Below are 25,324 nucleotides of genomic sequence, written 5' to 3' on the forward strand. Positions count from 1 at the left end.
CGACTGCCTGGAAGTGGAGGACTGACACAGTGTCCAGACCACCACAAAAGGGGGAGGAAGACAAGCACTGAGGTATGCAAGTGTACTGTTAGAAAAATGGAAAGGTGACACCACACATGCAGATAATATGCACCAGAGATAACACAAAATCATACACAAAGTGTTACACATTAAAAGAGGGTATTTGTAGAAGGGGTTAACAACACACAGTGTGGTTGCCTATGGTAACCTGCAAGCATTTGGGGTTTAGCTGTGCCTGACTATGACAGAGTTTTTCATTTAGATGTTTCTGAAACAAAATTTGGAGTGAACGGAGTTTTGTTTCAGAAAAAAGGGGGAAGGTACATAAAAGGATACATAAAAACAGAAAATGTATTAACCCGACTAACACACAGACACACACACACACACACGTAATGAAGATCAAACACAATTTTAAGCAGATCTGCACGTCGGGAATTAAAAGTGCTACACGTCATCGAGAAAATTGTTGCAAGTGAGTTTCTCCACATTAAAATGGGCTCTGGAGAAAGCCACTTATTTGGGACAATTAGAAAATGAGAGTCCCTTCCTAAAAAGGATTCAGCGAGGTAATCCGATCTAAAGTTCTTCTTTTTCTTTTTGAAATGACGTCATTTTGCTGAGAGTGGAAACTAAATGCGACGGTAGGTTCCACTATCAGCAAAGAAAGAATGAATGAATGAATGTATGAATGAATGAATGGAAATAAAAACTGATTGGTAAAAACTGACAAAAGCTGACAAGACTTGACCACGATTCAAGGTTAACCTCCACCTAGACAGGACAAAAGGGTGGATGAATTTATGTGTTTCCTTTTACAGGAGCAGAAAGATCACAGCAACTTTCGAGGTTGTGTGATGGTTTAACCTTTTAAATGCCATTTTCTATGTTTGTGAATCTACCAGGGGTGTGTTATTCATGGGCTTGTGTGGTGTGTTGCTCACAGAAGTTACTGTGAGAAAGTGTGTAAACACCTGCGCAGCGCTAACATTTGCATTCTCTTTTCTACAGCATTACAGTTCTTCATGTGATTTGATGATGTGATTTCTAACAGAACAATTGGTGGATGTTTGTTTCTCTACTACAGGTTATGAGTTGGTGATGCTGTTACACTGTGTTGTTGGGAAAATGTTGAAGGTTACTTTAACGATGTGAATAACGTGAGAAATTTCCTGTGTTGAAACCAGTGTCATTCTTTTTACAGCAGGCTTAATTTTATGGCCTTTTACGGCACCTCTGGAATGTGGATGGCCGACGCCTGCCCACCACACGATCCATGTGTGTTGCTAATGTTTGTTTTCTTTAAGAGTGCATGTGGAGGATTCAGCAGAAGCGGACAAGTGACATGAGAAAAACAAATAAGGGATGCAGTGTTTATGGAATAGTTGAATATGGGCTCATTAGCCTGCCACTATTGAGCTCATAGTGATAAAATGGGTGGAGTGACATTGTTTAAGGAAAGTCACAGATTAAATTGTGGAATAAATTGGGATGATTCATGATTTGGGACAAATTATGGTAATAATAGTGATTTAATGATTGGAGAAAACCTGGACATGATACTTGTCTTTTATGCTGAATACTTTACTCTTATGATTTACAGTTGGGTGCAAATGTGTAGTTTGATTTAACAGATTTGTCTTCCAGGTTACAGGCTCCAGGTGGAGCTGGGAGTTAAACAAGCTTAACATGTAACTGCTGATTAATGTTTTTACACAGGGTTACAGGTTGGAGTATGGCTGCTCCAAGTGGGAAACCCTGGAGATTGTTTTAGAGAGAATGTGCAACATTCTTGTGCATGTCTCATTGGGGAGTTGACACATGGTGAAAGCCATGTGGCAAGAGGAGTGTTATTTTTAATCTGTAGATGTCGTGAGGTGCCATGACGAGAAGGAGTGGCTGAGAGGATCGTCCACAAGATGGGAGCTGAGGCCAGGAGAGAGGCTTCAGGAGGATCAGAGATCATCTTCAGCACAGCAGACATCACACAGAGAGCTGTGCTACTGAGCTTCCAGGAGATCAAGAGGAGACTTCCCACAGCAAAATCTTAAATAAAATGAGATTCAATGTTGACTCTGAGGAAGACAACTAAGGTGTACGACGTGCTCTGCCTTAAATCTTCAGCAGCGTTGGAACATGAGAACCTGAGGGATGGAGAGAGCGTGCCAAGTTCCAAAAGTGACAGCGCAGAGGAAGTCCAGCGATGGAATTGTGATTCTGTGTGAAGCACGAATGCTAGGAGACTGGGAAATAGTTGACACCACTTTTCCCAAGGATGAAGATCACCTAAAGTGTGTCATTTTGCCATGCAGATTTGATGCTCTGCAGAGAAGCCTTCTGTGAGGAAGAGATGTAAACAGACGAGCCTTTTATCTACATTTAATTTATGTCAACTTCTCTAGGCTGGTTGAGGGGGAATTGGAGAGAAACGGTAGTGTTAGGTGTGACTGTTGTCATTGTAACTGTGATTTTTTTCTTATAAGTGAATTGCCCAGAGACAGACCTGAATCCATTCCAGCGACTCCACCATCACCGGCCACGGTGAAGCGCACCAAACGTAGTGAAACAGGTAAATCAGATGAGTGTTTTGATTATTATGGCGGTATAGAGTTGGACTACGTTAAAGGGTCCACAATCTCGTATACATTTGATCTTTGTGCTGTCATTAAATGCAAGGGCTGGCTGAACAGTTGAGTCCAACATCTTTAATGGCAGTACAAAATCGGATGGCGTTAGATATGTTGTTGGGAGAAAAAGGGGGCGTTTGCGCGATGTTTGGGGATATGTATTGTACTTTCATTCCAAATAACACAGTTCCCGACGGCTCTGTGACCCGAGCTCTGGAAGGCCTAAAGACGTTGTCCACCACAATGTAGGAGCATTCGGGATTAGATGACCCGCTGGAAGCGTGGAAGACCTCTGTCTTTGGGCAATGGAAAGGTTTCATTATGTCAATTATGGTTTCTTTGTTTGTTTTTATTGCAGTATTAGTGACATGTGGGTGTTGTTGTGTGCCTTGTATCAGAGCCTTGTTCGTAAGACTCATCAATCGTGCTGTGGGAGAATCTGATACAAAGGCAGACACCATGATGCCACTTTTGGGAAATGGGGAGTCACAGTATGAAAACATTATGGTGAGGGATTTAGTTTAGTTTTATCTGCCATAGGGCAGATAAAAAGGGGGATTTGTAGGAGTATTTAGCTTATTTTAGAGTTTAGAAATGTGTTAACATAGAATGTAGAACTATTGTAGAGACACTGCCCTCAAAGTAATAAAGGCTTGACTGTGTCGTGAACTTAGGAGTAGATTGTAGGAGACCCCTCCCCAGCTGAACTGTGAAAGTAAAACAGAGAGGAGTTAATGCTGAGAGGAAATTACCTAGAGGATGTTTGGGTGGGGGTCTCAACATTTGTAACTGGATAACTGTGGTCTGGAAGGGAGATGGGTTTTATGACCTAGGGAGTCACCTACACCCACAGTGTTTTAACTGTCACGCACACACATCCACACGCACACTCACTCATGTGCACTCACACATACACACAGGTATGCGTACACAGTCACACACGAGCACTCACATAGACACGTGGGAACGCGCACATGTAGGCATTCATGTGCTCGTGCACATAGATACAGACACAGAGTTTGCAGCACACCGTAGGGGGTTTTATGATGGGGACGCCTCTATAAAGCTGGCTGTAACGAACAAAGGGGTGAAGATTTTCAGAGGGACACCGGCCTCGTCTTCCCTTCTAGAAGTGCATGCTTAAATGAAGATGAATAAAGGTTTTGTGAAATGACTACTGAGTTCCGGTGCCGTCTCTGGAAGTTTCGACGAATAAAAGAACCGGGGTAAAACTGATTTCGCAACAGTTTTGGTGCTGTGGAACCCGGGATTCGCTCGAGGCCCAGAGAGGATGAATTGGCAGCGCTGAGATCGTGAAACGAGGCGAACAGAGAGCTAGCTCACATGATTAAAAGGTAAGCACGACCTGTTTATTTTCGAACCGTGCATGTTGTTTAAAGCTTAAATTATCTGTTCGCTAAGTTGAACGTATCTCAGTGTAAATTCACTCAGTATGTTAAAGAAACGGTGTGTGATCCGTCTTAGTTAGTAATTAATAGAATCGGTGTTTCATCCGTGGCGGTGTGTGATCCGTCTTTAGTTATTAGGAAAAAAGTGGCGGTGTGTGATCCATCCTCGTGCGTTAAAGCAGGAAACTTGTGTTACTATTAGTTAGAAAGCGGGGCTGAAAGGCCTCGTCGCCAGCTGAGGGCTGTGTGTGTCACGGGTTTGGTTACCCCACCTAGTCTCGGACGCGGGGCTAGGACCTGAAGGCAGGAGATCCAGGGTGGTGACCTGGGGATTCATGGCTCCTTAAATAACTAAGTCGGGGAGAGGTCCCTGTCACAGTCTGAAGTATGCATAAAAGCAGGATCGGTTGCTTTCGCCGGTTAGATTCCGAGATCTCCAAGGGTCCCAGCATATCAGCATCCAGTTTGCCACCTTTTCTCTGTTCTTGCCTCACATTTTTGCGCAAAACCAGGTCTCCCACCTGAAAGCCATCCTCCTCTCCCCTTTTTGCCTTTCCCCTGCGGATTTTGTCTTGGGTGGTTTTAACATTTTTGGTTACTTCAGCATATACCACCTCCTGGGATTGTAGGCCCTCACACACCTCTTCATTTGAAATGATTTTAGTGACCATGTCTTCTGCAATCTGCCAAAATAGAATGACTGAGTAACTGGATTAGGATTGAGACATTTTTCTGTCTCTTTTCATCTTGTAAATTACACCATTGTACCTTGTATTCATTTGGGATCTCCGATGGATACCTTGCCTCTCTGCCGAACATGAGGAAATATGGGCTGTATTTTGTTGTCAGCTGCTTTTTTGTCCTCAGTCCAAACATGGTGGACTGCAGAAATTTGTCCCAGTTCTTGGGCTCGTCACTCACCAGTTTATTGAAGGATCTGAAATGTGAATGCATAAGAACAATATACTAAATAGCCAGCGTTGTGACATAGTTACAGCACAAAATATAAATGACAGTATTGTACCTCTGGATTGTGCCATTTAATCTCTCCACCAAGCCATTGGTTTGGGGATGGTATGGTGAGCAGAGGCTTCTTTGGATGCCCAGGGTTTTACACAAGCCATAGTTGACCTTGAAAAGGTGATCACATTAGTCATCCAAGCTTACATTACATATCTGCTTGAGCTATTAATACCTTACCTTCTTGCAGAACTCTGAGCCCTGGTCTGTTAGCAGTCTTTTAGGTGCACCAAATTTGTAGAAAAAATCCAGAATACAACTGGTGACCTCATCTGCAGTTTTGTTTTTCAGTGGGTAGGCCTCTGCCCATTTGGTGAAATAGTCAACCATTACACAAATATACTGATTACCACCATCCGTTAAGGTCAGTTTACCCACAAGATCCATTCCAACGACCTCAAAGGGCTCTGTGACCTGTGAGGGGGGGGAGAACATGTTACATTTGATGTATTTGGACAGTATCAAATATTCTGTCTGTGTTACTGTACCTCGATTGGAATGTATCCTTTCTTTTCCTTAATATTGGCCCGCTTACACTGGCATTGTGGGCACTGAGCAACCTATTGACAAATGAAGTAACATTACATGCTAATAATCAGCAAAATGCCTTAGAGCTGTAGGTAATACGGGTTAGTCAGGAGCAACAAAGTACAAACAAAAGACAGAAACAAACAACAGAAAAACAAACAAACAAAAAAGGGGGCGGGGGGGGGGTTGGGGTTTTCAAAATGAGTTTGAGGCTCATTCAGACAAAATGTGCTCACCCATTTTTTAATGTCCCCCTCCATGCCAGGCCAGTAATAGCGTGCCATGATAGCACTGTGGGTCTTCTCCCATCCACAGTGTCCACCAAAGTGGCTGGAATGAAATTCCTTAAAAATGTCATTTGCCTCTTTGGCAGAGCAGACCACTTTCACCAGTTTCTCAGTTTTGTTCTTCTTCTGCCTGCATACATAATATAGGTCTCATTCTACATTAAGCATGTAAGGCAAGACAAGAACAAACAGGGGAAAAAAAGAAATGGTCACATTACAGCACAATACTACACTCTGATGGTTTACATGACATTGTCCATTGTACTCACCATTTATCCTGAAGGTCTCAGCTCTTCTCTTGATTGTATATCTTTCCCTGCTGGTTGATCCTTCAGGATAGCAATTGTGGAGTTTGAACTCCAGAAGCTCCCTCACAATTTTGGGATCCATTTCCCTCACCTACACCTGTCCACCTATCTACCTACTCCACTGTACCACAAACACACAAACTCAAAGACACACCACACAAACCAACTAGCACACCTCAGTCACTCACTTTCAGAAGTCCACTCTCTCACAAGCTCTTCTCAACCACACTAATTCAAACGTGGTGATAGGACCAGCTGCAGATGTGTGTCATAAGTATATCTGGCTGGATAATGAACAGAAAAAATTGATCCATGTTGTCTTTGCTTACTGATTGTTTTTAGTGTTAACAATCCACATTGCTGGCATTGCATCTTTCAACATATTTGTGGGTAGATTTGGATGTACCAGGGGTAAGTGCAGCCACTCAGCCTTTACTCAATGTGATCATAGCAGCAGGTGCAGATGTGTGTCACAAGTTAATCTAGTAGTAGGCTATGGTACTTGGCCACAGGTGGCAGCAGTGGACTGACCTGCATTGGAGACTGGTCCAGCTGCTATGTGGTAGTCAGTAGATGGGTTCCAAATTGAGGATTATATGCAAGTTTTGGAGACTGTTTATTACTGATCACTGTGTAACTGCTGTACATTCAGCGTAACTGCCATCTCCTTACGGATTGTTATGAGATTGACTACTTATACAGACTGTATATAACAACCAACTCTAAAATGTTCGTTTGCAGAGAAAAGACACACGCAGACTATGCTAACGACATGTGATGTTACAACACTGGTGAAATATTAGTGTGTCATATATTTGTTCACGACATTTTTTCTTATGGGCAAAAGTATTGATTTCATGATGAAGAAGGGTGGTGATTCTTATGACTTTGTGTATGTAATTGGGCATTTTGTACAAATGTAGGCTAATAATACATACATACATACATACATGGTATCATTTCATTCATTTCAAAGGTTTATTTGCATGACGCACAAACAAACAATTGAAAGGTACAAATGTATTGTGCATGAAACAAATTCAAATGTGGTGCAGATGTGTGTCACAAGTTGATCTGGCTGTAGGCTGTGGCACTTGGCCAGAGGTGGCGCTGGTTGATTCGAGTCCAAGTTCAAGTTCAAATTTTTTTCGCCACATGCAGTGGCAGGTTGCCCTGCAGTGGAATGAACCTGCCCCCGACCTTACACACACAACACAGACATCACATGGGGATACAAGTCAGAGAACGGTTGCATTACAGAAAAAACACTGAAATGTACACTACAATGGGAAAGTACAAGAGGAAAAAAAGAGACCTCTACTCATGCTGGGCTATAGGAGGACAGCATGAGAACAGGAAACAAAAAACTCCTCTGCACAGAAAGCACATAAATGTCCACAGTACAACATTATAGAGCACGTGACCAGCAACAGGGTTGGGTAGGGGATGAGGAGTAATCCCAGGCAACACAGCAGCCATCCTGCCACTGCGCCGACTCTCCAGCGCGGGCCCAGACCCGCCTCGTGTTCGGAGGGTGTTTGAGATAACCTTACAAGTGTCACAGATGACACATTTGGAGTTTTTTTTGCTGGTTTGTCGGTAGCAGCTCCTGAAACGCAAGTCTGCCACACATCTGTTCGACCAACGCCAGTTGATCTAAACGCCAGTTTATCTGGAACACCGGCCCTTGTTAGACTCTGCACGTCTTCCTACGCTTTTCTGTCAATCTTTTTGTCTCTATCAAATAAAACTGAAAAAGCCTTCCCAAATAGCATATTAAGTTGTAATTGTATTAAAATGTAAGTTTAAAGGTGTAAAGAAAATGTATGCATTACAGTGAAAGGAAGTGCCTGTAAATGGTAAAATAAACAGAACTTTCAATTTATCTATTAATCAAAAATCTGTTAATGACAAGAAAATATACTGTTTTTTTTATAGCTGAAGGAAATGCCTATAAATTGTACAGACAGTACACTGTAGAATTACAGAATTTTCCATTTTACCATTTACAGGAAAGTCAATTTCTGTAATAAACAAACAAACAAAAAAATTATTATACTAGTAGAAAATTACCAGAGTATTTTCTTTTTTAAAATGGAATTCTGTTTTAGAGTGATTGCAAAACTGTGACATCTGGGCTTCTGCTGTATGCCTGAGATTTTGTTGGGTTTTTTTTCCAAATAACATGGACGTTTCTTCTTGTAAAATAAATGAGAAAAGATGATTTACCAGAGGGGTATCCAACTCCAGCCCTCGAGAGCTACCTTAGAATAGATGCATTCCAACACAGCTGAAGCAAATGGTTGGGTTTGATTAGCTCTTCAGCATGCCTTCAAGTTTGGCAAAGGCTTGGTAACAGGCCATTCATTTGATTCAGGTGTGTTGAAACAAGAATGCATCTAAAAGCTGCAGGAAGTTAGCTCTCAAGGACTGGGGTTTGGACACCCCTGATTTACCAGTTACAGACAGTATGCAGTAGCCTTTAAAGGTTAATATGTAAATTTTAATCTGCTGCTACGTGCTGGACGTTCTTCTGCTGGGGAAAGTAAGTCAGAGCTCAGCTGCAGATAGAGGGAACAATTTAGCTGTACGTCACTGTGGATTAGGATGTTTGTTTTTTTGTTTTTTTCGATTTTCCCAATTCAGATCGATTCCAGTTTGAACAATGTGATATTGATTCATTAAATCCTGGATCGAGTTTTAAATATGTATTTTGCACCAAAAACACCAGAATTTCAAGTTAAAAATCACAAAACTATTTCAACAACAACCAAACAGCTAAAATAGTAAATGACAGCAGATAAACTTATTCCACACAAAGCTTGGATTGTTCACCCAACAGCATGTACACGGACACGCCGTCAGTGCTGAAACCTGACATTTCATTTCTGATTTCTGATTCTGATGCTGCAGGTTTCATCACTCTAACCAAAAATCACTCAACCAGCAGCAAAAGAAGATCCACAAACTACACTTGACATTTTGTTTATATTGGACATTATTTCCCTCTTACTTGTGGTGTTTTGCTTCCACAATTATAAATTCACACTTTGTACTTCTCATCTCAAACTTCTGTTTTCTGTCTTAATTGCTCACTTATTACGCACCAATCTACCCTTGTGTACAGCGCTGTCGGACACTGTTTTTAAAAGATATTAAAAAAAAATTAAAAATTACCTGCGACAACAGGATTAATACACCTTTTTCAGGATCAAATTCAAGCACTTTTTAAGCACTTTCAAGGTCCATGTTCAAGCTTTTCCAGCGCATTTCCACTGTCATAATTTACATATTTAAACAAACATGTACATACTCATAATGATTTCACTTTTATTTTTTAATCGCACACAAAAAGACTGTATTATGCCATATGTCAATTAACAAACAACTTCACAGTAAAAATTAGAAATAATAGAAATTGTCTTTCAGGTAGGCATTGAATTAAAGTATTGTGGAAATCAATCAAAGAGTTAATGCAATAACAACTCGAAATAGTGCAAAAATAGATGGTGGAACTCTGGGGAAAACTGCATTATAAGCATATATACATACATATGTAGTGGATAAACACTTTTTTTTTAACAAAGTGCATTGCTGGGTGCAAAAAATGTATTTCAGGGTTTGCTATTATCCATATACACATACACAATAGCAGCCCCTCTTGCTCAGTTTTTGCATTTGCTCTTGCTCAGATCTCTGCGGGCCCGCTCGCAGTGTTACTCGTGCTCTCAACATCTCTGCCCCTGTTCAGCTCTTTCTGTACACCATCATATTTGTGCCACAAAAACAACCAATCACAGACTTGGATGCAAAAAATTCGGATTGGCTGTTTTGGTCTCCAATCAGCTTGCTAGCTACTGTAGCTAAAACCAGGCGAATATCTCAGAGTGCATTTCATCCAAAACTCAAATGAGGCAGAGGTGGAGGAACGCAGAGTGGCAGTGTTTGAAATGGTCATATTAATTAATTTAAATATGTTTTATGTTAGATTTAATTCAGAGTTATCTGTTTAAATAAGAACGGAACATTTTAAATCAGGGGATGTGAATTTTGTTCCTTGAAATTTAGCCTTTCTTTGCTCAAAATAGGAGATAATTTTCTCCTCAAAATGCAACACTTGTACTTGCAATTTTTTTTTTTTTTTTTTTTACGTGCACTCAGAAAAGTGGAACAAAAATAACTCCATAGAATAACAGGATGGCAGCGACCACCCAGAATGCATTGAGATTCACCAGCTCCATTCAACCCGAAAGTGTTGCAAGACACCAACATAATATTTGAAAAACATTGCAGATTGCAAAATACATAAAAAAAAAAAACCTGTATTCATCTAATTAGGTGTTGACAACTTCGCTGCTGTGTAGACTGTTTTTGGATGCCTTGAATTAGGTGATTATGTACCAGGCTGCTGTTTAAAGCTTTCAGTTGAGGGAAGTAACTTGCGCTCCTGCTAAATAATGTTAGCTAAGTTCACAACATATTCCATAAATTACCATGAGATAACTAGATAATATATACTAGTGCTGCCATACTGCATCACACTAAATCCATTTTAATAACTTCTCCCACGGAATTGCTAACTAGCAAACACAAACAAATTAGCATTACTGTAACATGCACAGACTAAAAAAATTGTTACTAAGACTTACCTCTCATGTGACTCGAAAGGGCAGATTCCCCCATTGTGAAAATGTGTCTACGCGTTGATTCGGACCTCTTATCCATAATTTGTAATTGTCCTTTTCCAGCCAACCTTCATTAAAGCGGCACCCTCCAGGCATGGTGATTGCACTCAGCCCCAACTGCTCGGGGGAGGGGCGGGGTCGCAAATTGAAACAGGCTGACATGCAAGGTGCAAGGCAGCCCAGGCGGAGAAATTTTGCTTTTGCACTTTGCAACTCATTTTATTTCTTTATCTGATAATAAAACTATTCAATCAGATAGTTATTTGTGGTGAATGAAATACAATTACAGTTTCAAGCACTGTTAAGCACCAGAACTGTATTTCAAGCATTTTCAAGTATTTCAAGCACCCGTACAAACCCTGGACAAGAATTTCTGCTGTATAATACTGAAGAAATGTAAACTTTTTAAATGATGCAAAATTGCAAAACGCTTAGCTGTGTCTCTAAAAAGATCTAACTTTGCTCTGCTTCACTTCAGCAGCATCAGGTAATGTTCTTATGTTGATTCATAGTTTTCTCTGTTTTTTTTTTTTTTTTAACTACTGCAGATATATAGACACAGATATAAAAATATGGATGTGTACTGATAAGTTGTCAGAATTATAATTTCTCAGCCTTTCTGAGTGATTAATGTTAGTGTTATAAATAATCCTGAACATATCTGCAGGTTCTCAGTCATTCCGGTCATTAAAACTGAGAACCTACTGACACATTGCTTTGCTCTTTGGGAGGAGCACCCTTCAAAATTCAATAATCCTGAACACTTCAGGATGTGGCAGACTACTGTGTGGATTCTGTAATTGGCAAATCTGTTTCCTAGTTAAGTTCTTAGAGATGTTCTGTTTATTTCCAAAAAGTAACATCCACGCTAAGTTCCAAAAAAAAATACAATAAAAAAACTGAACCCCAGATGTCCCAGTGTAAGCTTAAGTTTGTGGATCTGTGAGATTCTGGCAGAGTTAAATTTACCTTACAACCTCCATGTGGGCATGTGATTTGGTCTGTGTGTATCAGATGATTGGTGCACACCCATGTAACCCTTGTGCGGCCTGGACAAAAAGTGGGGGGGAGGGTCACGCATACCCCGGCAGCGCGTAACGAGGTCTCATCGCGAAACGGGGCTCCGGCTCGGGGCGGATGGGCGTCAGGCGGACCCCCAGCTATAGCGGGTCTCGTCACAGCGTCGGACAAAGGCACCTAAACAGCTGTAACCCTCCATCGATCATGTAAGTTACGATGGCAAACCTTGGGGTCTAGAGGGACCCCCAAGCGCCACGGCAACAACTCTCAACTTCACATCATTATCATCATCATCTACATCATCGTCTCCTTCTCAAGAGTGTTCGCGTAAACCGGCCTAAGTGAGGACCTCGGACTCTCCCTGCCTCCTAGTCCTTCTTCCTTCTGCTCCGTTCTCCTGGTCCTCGCAGGCGAGTGCTTAGCCGGGTGGGCCCCGGGTTACGCGTAAACCGGCCTAAGTGATGACCGCGGGTCCTCTGTGTTCCGTGGGTAGCCTGTGACCCCTTAGGAATCACGATGGGGTATTTCGCCACCCCAATCCACATTTGTAAGTTACGATGGCAAACACTGGGGTCTGGAGGGACCCCGAACCGCCGGAGGAAACAACTCTCAACTTCACATCATCATCATCGTCTTCTTCTCGGCAGTGTTCGCGTAAACCGGCCTAAGTGGGGACCTCGGACTCTCCATTGCTCCTCGTCTTCCTTGCTCCTTCTCCATCGTTCTTCTGCGTCTTGCTAGTGAAAGAGCAGCTGCTTGGCCTGCCCAATTACGCGAACACCGCCCTCCGTTTGGACTTCAGAAACTCCTTGCCTCCTCCTCATCCTTGCTCACTCTACATCGTTCTCATGCTCCTCGCTAGCGTACGCTTAGGTCTGCGGAGGTCCGGTTTCGCGAACACCCCCTTCGGTGAGGACCTCGGGCTCGCCGTTGCTCCTCGTCCTCCTTGCTCCTTCTCCATCGTTCTTATGCACCTCGCTAGTGAAAGATCAGCTGTTTGGCCTGCCTATTACGCGAACACCGCCCTCCGGTTGGACCTCGGGCTCCTCCGTTGCTCCTCGTACTCCTTGCTCCTTCTCCATCGTTCTCAAGTGCCCCGATAGTGAAAGAGCAGCTGTTTGGCCTGCCTATTACGTGAACATCGCCCCCCAGTTGGACCTCGGGTTCTGCGTTGCTCCTCGTCTTCCTTGCTCCTTCTCCATCTTTCCCCCGTGCCTCGCTAGTGAAAGAGCAGCTGCTTGGCCTGCCTATTATGCGAACACCGCCCTCCGTTTGGACTTCAGAAACTCCTTGCCTCCTCCTCATCCTTGCTCCCTCTACATCGTTCTCATGCTCTTCGCTAGCGTACGCTTAGGTATGCGGAGGTCCAGTTTCGCGAACACCTCCTTCGGTGAGGACCTCGGGCTCTCCGTTGCTCCTCATCCTCCTTGCTCCTTCTCCATCGTTCTTATGCACCTCACTAGTGAAAGATCAGCTGTTTGGCCTGCCTATTACGCGAACACCGCCCTCCGGTTGGACCTCAGGCTCTCCGTTGCTCCTCGTCCTCCTTGCTCCTTCTCCATCGTTCTCAAGTGCCCCGATAGTGAAAGAGCAGCTGTTTGGCCTGCCTATTACACGAACACCGCCCCACAGTTGGACCTCGGGCTCTCCGTTGCTCCTCGTCCTCCTTGCTCCCTCTACATCGTTCTCAAGGGCCTTGCTAGTGAAAGAACAGCTGTTTGGCCTGCCTATTACGTGAACATCGCCCCCCAGTTGGACCTCGGGCTCTCCGTGCCCCTCGTCCTCCTTGCTCCTCCTACATCGTTCTCACGTGCCTCGCTAGCGTACGCTTAGCTTTGCGGAGGGCGGGTTTCGTGAACACCACCGTCTGTGAGAACCCCAGTACCTCCTCCACACACACACACAGGAGGCAGTGAGGAGGAGAAGGAGGTTGTTGCTACGCCTGCGTTGCGAAACCAGGGCTCATTGAGTGTGCGCCCGTAGCAGCTACGGGGGAAACACATGGGACAACCAACCAGTTTGGGGCCATGGTTTATTAAACGTGTATTTTCAGTGTGGTTTAACTTGCTAATCTGATCTGAAACACTTTCCTTGAATGTCCTTTAATTTCACTTCTTTTTTCTTTCTTCTTTTCTTAGCTTACTAAAAATGTTGACGACCAAAGGCCGGTTCCAGGGACGTGTGCTGCTTGTGGTTCTCGCGTTATGTGGACAAACTGCTCGCTGTCAACATCGATACAAAGGTAACAAAAGAATAACCTAGTGTAACGTAGTGCTTTATTTTTTTTTTCTAGAATGATTCAAATGTTACTGTCATTTCCCCAACCACGCAGGCTCTGCGATCCGTGAAGAACTGAGACTGGTCGGTAAAACAGGATCGGGAAAGAGTGCGTCCGGAAACACCATCCTGGGGGATGCGAACGCTTTCAAAGAGGATGTTTCGCCCAAGTCTGTCACCGACGGCTGTCTCAGAAAAGAGGCAGAGGGCGAAGACGGAAGAAAAATCGCTGTGATCGACACTCCGGGGCTGTTTGACACGACCAAAACGCAAGACGAGGTGAAAACGAAAATCAAGGAGTGCGTCGAACTGTCGGCTCCCGGACCCCACGCTTTCCTTTTGGCGGTGAGCCTCAAGTCGAGGTTCACGCAAGAGGAACGCGATGCTGTGAAGTGGATTCGAGACAACTTTGGTGAAGATGCCTCCACCTACGTCGTAGTTCTGTCGTTCTGAAACTTTTATTTGTCAAAACCATCTCCCTCGCTCAAAACCGAGGGAGATAAAAAGAAAAAGATGGACTCTGCACCAATGTTTCCTCCAATTTTTAATGTGTCTGAGCGAACACACAAACTCCCTGAGCGATCCCTTGGACTACTGTGAGCGACATCAGACGTGTGCACTGTGGTCACACCACCATAATCCATCCAAGTTACATGGTTTATTAAAATAATCAAATTACAGCATTTACATTTATGTTAGACTCTTTTTAATTAACTGCTTCAGCCCACTTACAATGAAAATGTAAAAAAATCTAGTCATTGACCTGTGCAGTATGTTAACACTATTGGAAGTAAAAATAACTTGAACTTTTTAACTTTCTATATATATATATATATATATATATATATATATATATATGTGTGTGTGTATGTATATATATATATATATGTATATATATATATATATATATATATATATATATATATATAAGCTCTGACTTGTATTATGAGTATGAGTTTTTTGCAGCTATTTTTTTTTTTTTAAATGCAGCCAATGCGCTTTTAAACAAACATTTCAAAGTATTTACAGAACAATCAGCTGTTCTGCATTAAATTTGATGCCACACAAATTATTTGTGCCACTCCAAAAAATAATTTCTGTCCACCATGAGATAAAGGAGAACAACAGCCTGATATCTGCAGGCCTGACAACAGGAGATGTATCACTCCTGTAAAACCTGTAACTTTCAGCAGTCGCCTCATTGTTCTGACACACACAACAAAACTATTGACTACACTACACACTCACTTCACAAGATTTGCGCTAAACGTCTCAAATCTCTCCCATCTCAAAACACCGCTGTCACTCCTAAAACTTCCCCCCGTTTCTTAACAACTAGATGCCACGTTGCCATATCATTTTTTGATTGGTCGACATGGTACTTTTTTCGACCAATAGGAAAGGGTGGAGGGTTTTTGGTTTTGTTTTTGCTTGCAGGTGGAGAGTGCTTTCAAGCGTTTTCCTTATAAAACACAGTTTTTACCGTTTCTTCCCGCAGTAAATATAAAGTAGTATTCAGGAAGAAAACCAAACATTGCATATATTTTTTTTATCATATCTCTGGTTTTACGTGGCCTATCAACACAAAATCAAAACTGGTATAAAATCCACACTTTTTCCGTCAGTTGTTCCGTCTGTCCTGCTCACATCTCCAATGATTGTACACGTTGTCATTAACGTGGCTTCACTCCACATCAGCCACGCCGCTTTTCTAACTAAAACACCGGTGTCGGCACATAAGGACGCTGTCATAGCCTGTCAACGACATTGATTAGCTGCGAATGTGAATCGCATTATTGGCTGGACTATTGGATAAGGTGGCATCATTCTAATCCCATACGAGAGCAGCCAGTCACTTATTGACTAACACTGCAAAACAGAAGTGTTAAAGTATTAATTTTAATTTCAATTCAGGTTAGATTTTTTTTTTTTTTTGTGCGCAACGCAGATTTTCTGTGCACAGAGACCGTGCCAGCAGTGTGCAGTTGCGCGCGTGCGCAGCTTAGAGGGAACATTGCTCTGCACCCCTGCGTCGCGACGAGGAGGACCGTTCCTCGGACGGCTCAACTGACAGTTCCTCGGAAGAGGGGGAGTGTGATGCGGCAGCGGGCGAGTGGCAAGACGCCAAGCTTGATGGTTGGGCGTCTTCTTTATTCGGCGATAACGTGAAAACTGCGGTGTATCACCTACTCGACCTAGAGTACCGCACCGACGCATGCAACGGTTGCAAGACCAATCACCCCAGCCAGAGACAACACGAGTGTCTGCGAGTCTTGGAGGATGACTTTTACGCTGACCATTATTACAGCATCAGGAAAGGACTCCTCACGCCTCATTTCATTCCTTCCATTCAACGTCTCCTGATCGCCCGCAACATGGAAGCGGATGACGTCAAGGTCGGCACCGTGGCCGAAACGCTGTTGCATGAGCTGAAATCGGCGAGGAAAATCTTTGACGTCATCACCGAGGCCTACCATAAACTGGTGGGAGAGGATGTGGTGAAAATCGGCCAGCTGCGGCTGGTCACAGAGTGTTACAGAGGAGATTACTGAGATTTGTTTGTCACGAAAGGCTGATTCTTTCAACGCACGCATCCTACGGTGATATTTTTATCATATATTCACAGCCACCGGAGGCGCTGTACAGCACCGAGCGCCTGAAACACGGACAGTTTGTTGATATTATAATCAAAAATACAGCCACGGGGGGCGTTTTAAAAACGCACCCCCCCTATTGCGCATGTCCCAAAATGGTATGCTCCTCATCATTTCTATTTCCCTCTGTGGATGCCACTCCCGTTTTAATTTTTTTCCTAGTTTCGGGCAGGCTCTATCACGTTCATCCACAGGAGGCGCTTTACAGCACCGAGCGCCTGAAACACGGACAGTTTGTTGATATTTTTTCATGTAAACCTTTTTTTTTCACGTAAACCTGTTGTTGACATATCTACTGAGATTCGTTTGTCTTGAAAGGCTGATTCAACCCCGTTGTTGACTTATATTTTGCGTTCCAGATTGCCTCAGTTGTATCATGAGTGTCATTTCAAATAAAATAAAATAAAAATCAGAAGCGTCTGTGTGTTGTTTTCTTCTTTTTCTTTTTCTTCTTCTTCTTCTTCTTCTATTATTATTATTATTGTGATTATGCTTCATTTTCATGTACTGGGGTATCAATGACCCCCACGCTGCCGCAGCAGCTTCTGTGGGTGGCCCCCAAGTGCTACGTTTTTTTTCCTGATCCCCTGACGAACCCATTAGAATCGCTCTGGGGCACTCGACGACCCCGAATGATCGTTCTGTGCGGTTTTTTTTTTTTTTTTTTTCATTTTTCGTTCATCCGTCTTTACTGAGGGTGGGGGGGTACTCTGGGACCCCCGGGATCCGGAGCTGCCCCGAAGGGGAGCACAAGGGTTAACAGCGGCCTCCCATGGACGAGCGTGATAGAGCCTGCCTGAAACTAGGAGAAAAATTGAAACGGGAGTGGCATCTGCGGAGGGAAACGTGGGTGTACGGGGCGCGGGAGCCAACCCTGATGCACGGCCTGTGAAATGCGACCCAGGGGTACTCTGGGACCCCCGGGGTCCGGAGCTGCCCTGAAGGGGAGCACGAGGGTTAAATAAACCTTATGTACCTTTGTGCTCTAACAGCAAGTCATTATTGAAAAAAAATTAAAGCTGCAAGCAGCGTTAAGAGGGCCATCGCACCCCGGCGCGTCGAGCCGCGCCCGACACCTACACCCAGCAGATCTGATGTGATATCACACTCATTGATTTCACGCATACAATCAGCAGCTAATCGTTCAATGACGATTATAATATATACGTTGCATTTCCTCTTCCCACCAGGTGGCGCTCTAACCATTGCTGACAAATTGCATATCAAACTTTTCAGAGCTCGACTCTCATCATGCCTGTGAAGTTTGGGAGCGATTGGACAATGTGTCTTTGAGTTACAGCAGTTTACTGCTTCTTGGCGAGTGATTGAAACTCCATGTGACGCCATGACCACCCCGTTTCACCAAAAGCAAAAAGCTTCGCAATTTAACATCAAAAAGGTCTTTAGATTCCATGCACCGGAGATCATGTCGTTCTGATGAAATCCCTATGAGGAGTTCGTCAAAGTACGAGGCCTGAAAAGAGAAAAAAATGTAGCCAAAATGACATGTCCAATTCAAAATGGATGACTTCCTGTAGGATTTGGAATACTGCTCCAAGAGACTTTTTTATACATCTTGATATCTAACATAAGCTTACCTATGGGATCAGAACAATGCCACCTTGAAATGAAACCGAAAAAAATATTGAAACTGAAAAAAAATATTGTAACTGAAATAAATGTACTGAAAAATCTTGTATTAAAACTGAAAAAAAAATGATAGTGAAAAACAATTAATTGAAACTGTAATTTTTTTTGTTTTCGCTTACAATTTTTTTTTTTTTTCAGTTTCAATACATTTTTTCAGTTTCAATACATTTTTCAGTTTCAATCTGCTGGCACTGTTTTGGCGTCTGGGGGGGCGCTGGGGGGGCGGGGATTCCGACTAGTGCTGACCAAGCTGCCATCTTTCTCTCTTCCCATCTTTCAATGGCTGCTTCAATTTCAGCTTGACCCTCTAAACCGCAGGTAAGTAATCATTTTTTGTCATCTTTCCTTGCTGTCCCACTGGACTGGACATTAATTTAGTTTTTTTAGCTACATTTGGTGAAGTTGTGGTAAAAAGCTGGTATTAGCCTATTCGTCGTAGCAAGCTAGCCTAAAGCTAATATTTGCTCAATTTAGGGATACCTGTGTCTCTTTAGGAGTTGGAGGCCGGTGTTTTAGGAGCGAATCTCAGGATCTCATCAACAGGCAGTGTTGGGGAGTAACGTAATACATGTACCGGCGTTATGTATTTAAAATACAAAATATGAGTAAATGTATCCGTTACAGTTACCGTTTAATAGGTGATATTCAGAATACAGTTACATTGTTGAAATAAATGGATTACAGCCCCGCTAGTTTAGAGACTTATTCCTCATGAAGAACATAAGACATAACAGAACATCTTCAACCCGCTAGCGAGGGAAGTTTTTGGTCAAGAACCAGCTCTTGGAGCTCACGCTCCTAACCTGTCTCATGCCCAAAATCCTTCAAAGAGCAGCTGTCCCCGTAGCTATTTATTGACATGACAGTTACAATACACAATACAACACAAACACCTCCCACCGTAAAACCCCCCAATGGTTCTAAGACAAGGCACTATGTGTGTGTATGTGTAAGCACCTGTATGCATGTGCAAGAACGTGTGTGTGTGTGTCATGTGAGAATGTGTGTGTGTGTGTGTGTGTGTGTGACCTGTGGGTGCGTTTGTGTGACCTCCTGCTCACCAAAAGGATCATAAAAGCAGGAAGCTTACAACACAAGAAACAGACCTTCCAGATAGAATGTATCTGCAATAAAACCTCCCCCAGCACAGAGTGGCCGGAGAGGTGGTCAGGATCAAAGAAATGTCTTGATCCTATAGATTGAACTAAGACCTTACAAATTTAAGAAACACAATGACAACATTCAACAATTAGACTTAACACATATATACCATCAAAACAGTGTACATCACTGTCACAACAGCATTTGTTTTCATTCAAAGGCTTTATGATTTCCTATAATGGCGGGCCAGTCTCTAGTCAAAATGTCCGGGACGATTTTTTGTCCCAGTCCAGCCCTGTATGCAGCTAATCTGCAGTCTCGTGTTACCTACATCTTCCTATTCGGAAGGCAGAATTTCCGAGTTCTGAGTACAATCGAAAGCACCACGACTGCAGTTTTTGTGTTGGATGTAAAAAGCGCACATGCCGCTGTGACATAGGCTAGAATCATGGCGGCTAGCTAGGTAGCTAGCTAAGGACCTAAGTTACGGAATAGCTTACAAACACATTTAACTTACTTAAAATATTGCGTTGGGGCCTCAGGTACTCCTGTCCGGTAATCCAATTTACTGAAGAACACCTCAGGCTGTCACTTTGAAATAGTCGGTAATGTAAACACTAGACCTCTTAGCATCTGCCATTCCCGAACAGACACATGCAAGTTTGTCTGTGACCGCAGCCGCGTCGTCCGTGTTTTCTACAGTCATTGGTCAGCATTATAATATATGCAAATACTTTTCACTTTCAATATGTTTTTTCAGTTTCATTTCAAGGTGACATCGTTCTGATCCCATACTTTACAGGTTTCAGACTCATAGATGAAATACAGGGCAGGGGCTGGTGTTTTGTAATTTTGTAGGGGGCGCTGTGACACCATTTAGTAATATTCCATAAAAATAATCACATAACAAGAAAGGCGTCATCACATTGGAGGTGTGTGCAAAAAGACATGACATTTCCTGTTCCCACTAGGTGGCGCTCTGCGTATTCCTGACAATGGGCATATCAATCTGTTCAGGGCAGGTCTGTCATCACGCCTGTAAAGTCTGGTACTGATCAGACTGATTTCTTTTGAGTTATACTAATTTGTTTCTTCATGGCGAGACATCAATGTTTGCCATGTTACTGGGGTCACGCCCTTTCGCAAAAGCTCACATTTTTCAATGTATTGCCAAGACCAACTCCTTAAGGCTTTCCTGGAGGAATTTGAGGCTGCACCAGTCACCAATCTCTATACTGTACCCCAAAGTGTAAAACGTGAAATGTCCTGTTCCCACAAGATGGCACTGTCACTGATGTCAAATATGGCAGTCGAAATTTGTTCAGGGGTGGAGCCTTATCATATGTGTGCACTTTGATCCAGGTCGGACAATGTATGACGGAATGAAAGACAATAAGATTTTTATGGCGAATCATCGAAATTCGCCGTGGCGCCACGGCCACACCGTATCCCGAAAACTCAAAAGAAAACTGACTTTTTTGTTTGTCTGTGGGTCAAATTTCATTCATGTAGCTCAAACTATGTGTTTGTAGGACTGCATTTAACAAAGCATAGGTGGCGCTCCAGAGCCATTTTCTAATGCTCATATGTAAAACCACCAAAATGTGAAATTTTTCACTAGACCTGACACGTGTGCAAAATTTCATGAGTTTTTGAGCATGTTCAAGCCCTCAAAAAGTCACTTGTTTTGCCTGAATAATAATAAGAAGAAATGGAGCAGATACAATAGGGCAAGCCTATTCAAATGGTGGCCCGCGGGCCACATGCAGCCCAGAAGCAACCTGCGAGTGGCCCTGCCTGTGGTCCTGGCAGAAACACAGAGAAAACGCAAAAAATTAATTAATTAATTAATTAATTAAATAATAATAATAATTCGTGCGTATATGTCCGTTTTTTGGATGGGAAATTGCTCGGCTTACTACCGTTAGAGGGACACGCAGCTGGCAAAATAATGTTTGAGAAGATTTCAGCTCTTTTTGAGGAAAATGGTCTGGATATGAAGCATGTCTGTGTACTTGTGACGGATGGGGCTCCATCCGTGGCAGGAAAAGTGAGTGGTCAGCAAAACATTTATTTTAATTTGAAAGGGAATTATCAAAATGTTTTTTTTTTATTATTATTATTTCAAATGTGCAAAAAAATTATTTAATTATAGCTCCCTTTTTTTTAAATGGACCTTTTGGTGTGCATTTGTGAGAGGTCACCAGATTTACAGGGGGAAAAGGAATAAAAAAGTACTTGTTTTTCAATACAGTTGTGTGGGTTTGACATTGATCATGATCTGCTGCTTACTGGCTGCAAAAAAATATCTGGCCCAGATAAATTCATCGGTTTGAAAATCTGGCCCAACTAACATCTTAGTTGAATAGCCATGCAATAGGGTCAGTGCTCAGGCCCTAAAAAGGATGTCAGACTAAGTGCTTAAGCCGCTAAATCTCCTGATTTCTAATAATAGACTTGACTTAACTTTTGACTTTCTGATCACTGTTGTGTTTAGTAGCTGCCAAATAAAGTTCATCAGTGAAAATCAGTTAGACTCAAAATTTATTTTTTTTGTTTGTTTGTTTTTCACAAACACCATTGTATTGTATGGTTAGGCACAAGTTTTTGTACACAGATTCTGCCATTTTTTCCTCTGTACACAATCACAGGGAATTTTAAATCAAAATATTGAGATACTATTGCAGAATTGCAGACGTTCACCTTTAATGTGGGTGGGTCTTTACAAAAATATGGCATCAACTGTTTAAGTATTACAAACATTTTCATCGTTAGTGCCCAATTTTCAGCAGCTCAGTACTAATTGGATGGCCTGACATCATTTTATATACAAACATCATTTTTTTTATGCTTTGACTTAAATACTTAAGTCTATACACCATGAACATCACAAATACTGTGTTTCCTCCCTTCAGATGTTCTTCTTGGCATTTACTACAGAGTCTTCGGTTGCTGCTTCTCTTTGGTTCTCTTTATCTTCAGTTTTGTATTTAATAGCTGCTGTATTGCTTTGGTAAGTGGACTGATTCTTATATAGTGCATTTCTACTCTCCCTGCTTTATACAACATGCCACATTCAACCATATTAACTTTCCTAGCTAACATTCACACACGTTCATACTCCAATGGATGCATCAGAGTAACTTGGGGTTACTAACTTGGGCCAAGTATTTTGCATGCAGACTGGGGAAGCCAGGGATTCAACCACTAACCTTCCTAATCAGTAGATGATCTGTGCTACCTCCTAAGCTCCAGCCACCCCTTTTTCAATGTGATTTTGCACTGTGGCGCATTAATCAGCTGAGCAAGAGTAGAGAGTAAGACATTTTTCATTGAAAATGGTCTGCTTTCTGAAAATAAGTCAGAATTTCAAAAGATTTTTGTTTTTCTGTTAAGCCACAACACTGACCTATGAATCGTGCAAGCTTTTTTAAACTCTCTATAAGACCAAGTCATTCAAAAATAAGTGGAGATTTTCAATAATCTGTGTGAATAAATTATGAAAAACAATGATGCCGTTCAACATGGGTTTTTATTCATTGTTGGTTCATTTTCAATTCATTCTTTGTAACAGTAATAGCTGTTGGTGAAGGAGCAGCTTATCGTAAAGCGGCAAGAATCGCTGCAAGGAGCGTTGGATTCTGTAGAAGTGTTGGATTCTGTAGAAGAGCTGTTATCAGGGCAAGATAACTTGTGGTAGTCCCAGTAGTCTGCAAGAAAATAAGTAATAAATATTATTACATGGGATAATGCATTCTCTGTTGAATGGCTTTCTGTGGATATGATAATATCGGAGAGTCCAGTGTGTCTAATGTTCAAACGTAGAAAGACAAACATGGGACTCACCCCCTCCCTAGATGAAGAACGTGCATCACGCTCGTGTGCTGAGTCAATCTGTTTAAAAAAAAAACATGCAAATGTGTTGTTTGGATATGACAGTACAGGAACACTGATACAGTTTGGTGACTGAATTACACACACAGTACAAGATATAGTTATACATTATATATTAAAACATTAATTTAGTCTTCAGTCATATTACACTTACAGGATTTGCCAGAGCAAGGCTCAGCAGGCATCCAAGCAGAAACACAACCTTGATCATGGTTTCAGTGATTTCACCTGTTGACAATAATTCTGATGAGATGTGGTCAAAACCATCAGCAAAATCACTATTCCACCAACATTATACTGAAAACACAGAAGCAATAAAGGTTTGATGAGAAATGTTACCGACAGGTCTTCACAACTTCAGCAGACTGTCTCAGAGATGTGGATGATTGTGGTAATGCTGTACTGGCAGTGGAGCTTTTTATGCACAGTTGCAAGTGATGATTTATCCTCCTTAGCATAACTGTTGGGAAATTATAATTCTTAGTAAACATCCTCATCTTAATATAAGAGGAAACACAATTAGGCAATATTTAAGGACACACCTGATTAAATCCTTTTGCTACAGCACAATTAAATAGCAACAAGCTGCTGACTTTTATCCTGTCAACCAATCAAAAGATTATATGGCAACATGTGATATTTGGTTGTTTAGGAACCCCTGAAAATGTTGGAGGTGATGACAGTGAGAGAGAGAGAGAGAGAGAGAGAGAACAATAGCAAGCGGATTCCATAAACCAGGACCTGCTCTTGATGTTCTTTAATTGATTTTTGTCTTCTTATCTATTAAATAAAGTTAATGTACCTTTGTGTTATAACAGCAAGTCATTAAAAAAAAAAAAAAAAGGATGTCAGACTGGGTGTTGTTTGTTAACTGCTTAAGCCGCAAAATCTCCTGATTTGTAATAATAGCGAGGTATTTCCATCTGTTTACCAGTTTGCAAACACTATAGGGTGGACACCTACAGTGGTAATATGCATTACTTTCTAGTTATATGAAGAAGTGTTTCCCAAACTTTTGGAGCCATGGCCAATATTTCACATTAGAAAAATCGCACAGCACACAACCAAACAAAATGTCACAAAAAGCATATTGATAATTTTCCCTTGAGAATCCGTGGTGGAAATGATTCAGTGTGTCCTCAGCATACCTTTTTTGCCTCGTTCTGACCACTAGTCATGTTATGGCCTTCATCTTGGTCAGAATTTTCTCCAGAACCCAGATCAGTGACTACTTTTTCTTTTCAAATATTCATCTATTGCTATTACGCCCTGCGTGGTCTCACAGAATGACTATTATGTAATTTCTTCTTCCTGTCCTTCTGTTTTACTGGGAGTTGGCAACCTATTTAATTATTGCCCTCTAGTGGAAGAGAAAGTAATTGTTCTGCCTGTTACTCATGCCCATTGCTTAGAGTACTAATCAGGTGGAACCAGATGATCTTCCAGGGCACACTTGATCATTTCTCCAGTGGTTGGCAAACACTGATATTGTCACGGAAAACGGGCTGGGCCGTGTGGAGGAATAAATGAGGACCCAAGAGCAGGCATTTGCTGAGATGCGAAGGAGGTTTATTGCAACATAAAACACAAGGAGAGAATGGCAAAACGGAACTAAAGATAAACTACACTGGGAGAAACTAAACTACAAAACAGCAAAGCAGAACATGAAGGAAGGTGGGCGAAGGCACATGTAGACACGACTTAAATACACACTGAAGAACGCAGGGAGATTACACACATGTGGGAAACACAGCTGGACCTGATGAGCCTGACGAGACGAGGGGGAAGCAAAACTGAATACAATGACGTAAGACGTGGACCTTCAAAGTAAAACAGGAAACAG

The 25,324-nt window shown here is 42.2% G+C and overlaps 1 long non-coding RNA gene across 2 annotated transcripts; it reads right to left on the minus strand.

The window, feature by feature from the left end:
• Positions 1-23,100: 23,100 nt before the first annotated feature.
• Positions 23,101-23,901, minus strand: LOC146385606 (uncharacterized). 2 transcript variants are annotated; one of them, XR_014800388.1, is made up of 4 exons: positions 23,821-23,901; positions 23,636-23,709; positions 23,434-23,481; positions 23,101-23,297 (listed from the first exon to the last, which is right to left on the minus strand). It is a non-coding gene; the product is annotated as an uncharacterized LOC146385606 (long non-coding RNA). The 2 variants fall into 2 exon arrangements; XR_014800389.1 differs by having other exon boundaries at positions 23,825-23,880.
• Between the last annotated feature and the right edge of the window lie 1,423 nt (positions 23,902-25,324).

The sequence above is a fragment of the Perissodus microlepis genome, chromosome 6, assembly GCF_051167445.1.
Source record: "Perissodus microlepis isolate ML-2025 ecotype Zambia chromosome 6, ASM5116744v1, whole genome shotgun sequence".
Taxonomy (NCBI): Eukaryota; Metazoa; Chordata; class Actinopteri; order Cichliformes; family Cichlidae; genus Perissodus; species Perissodus microlepis.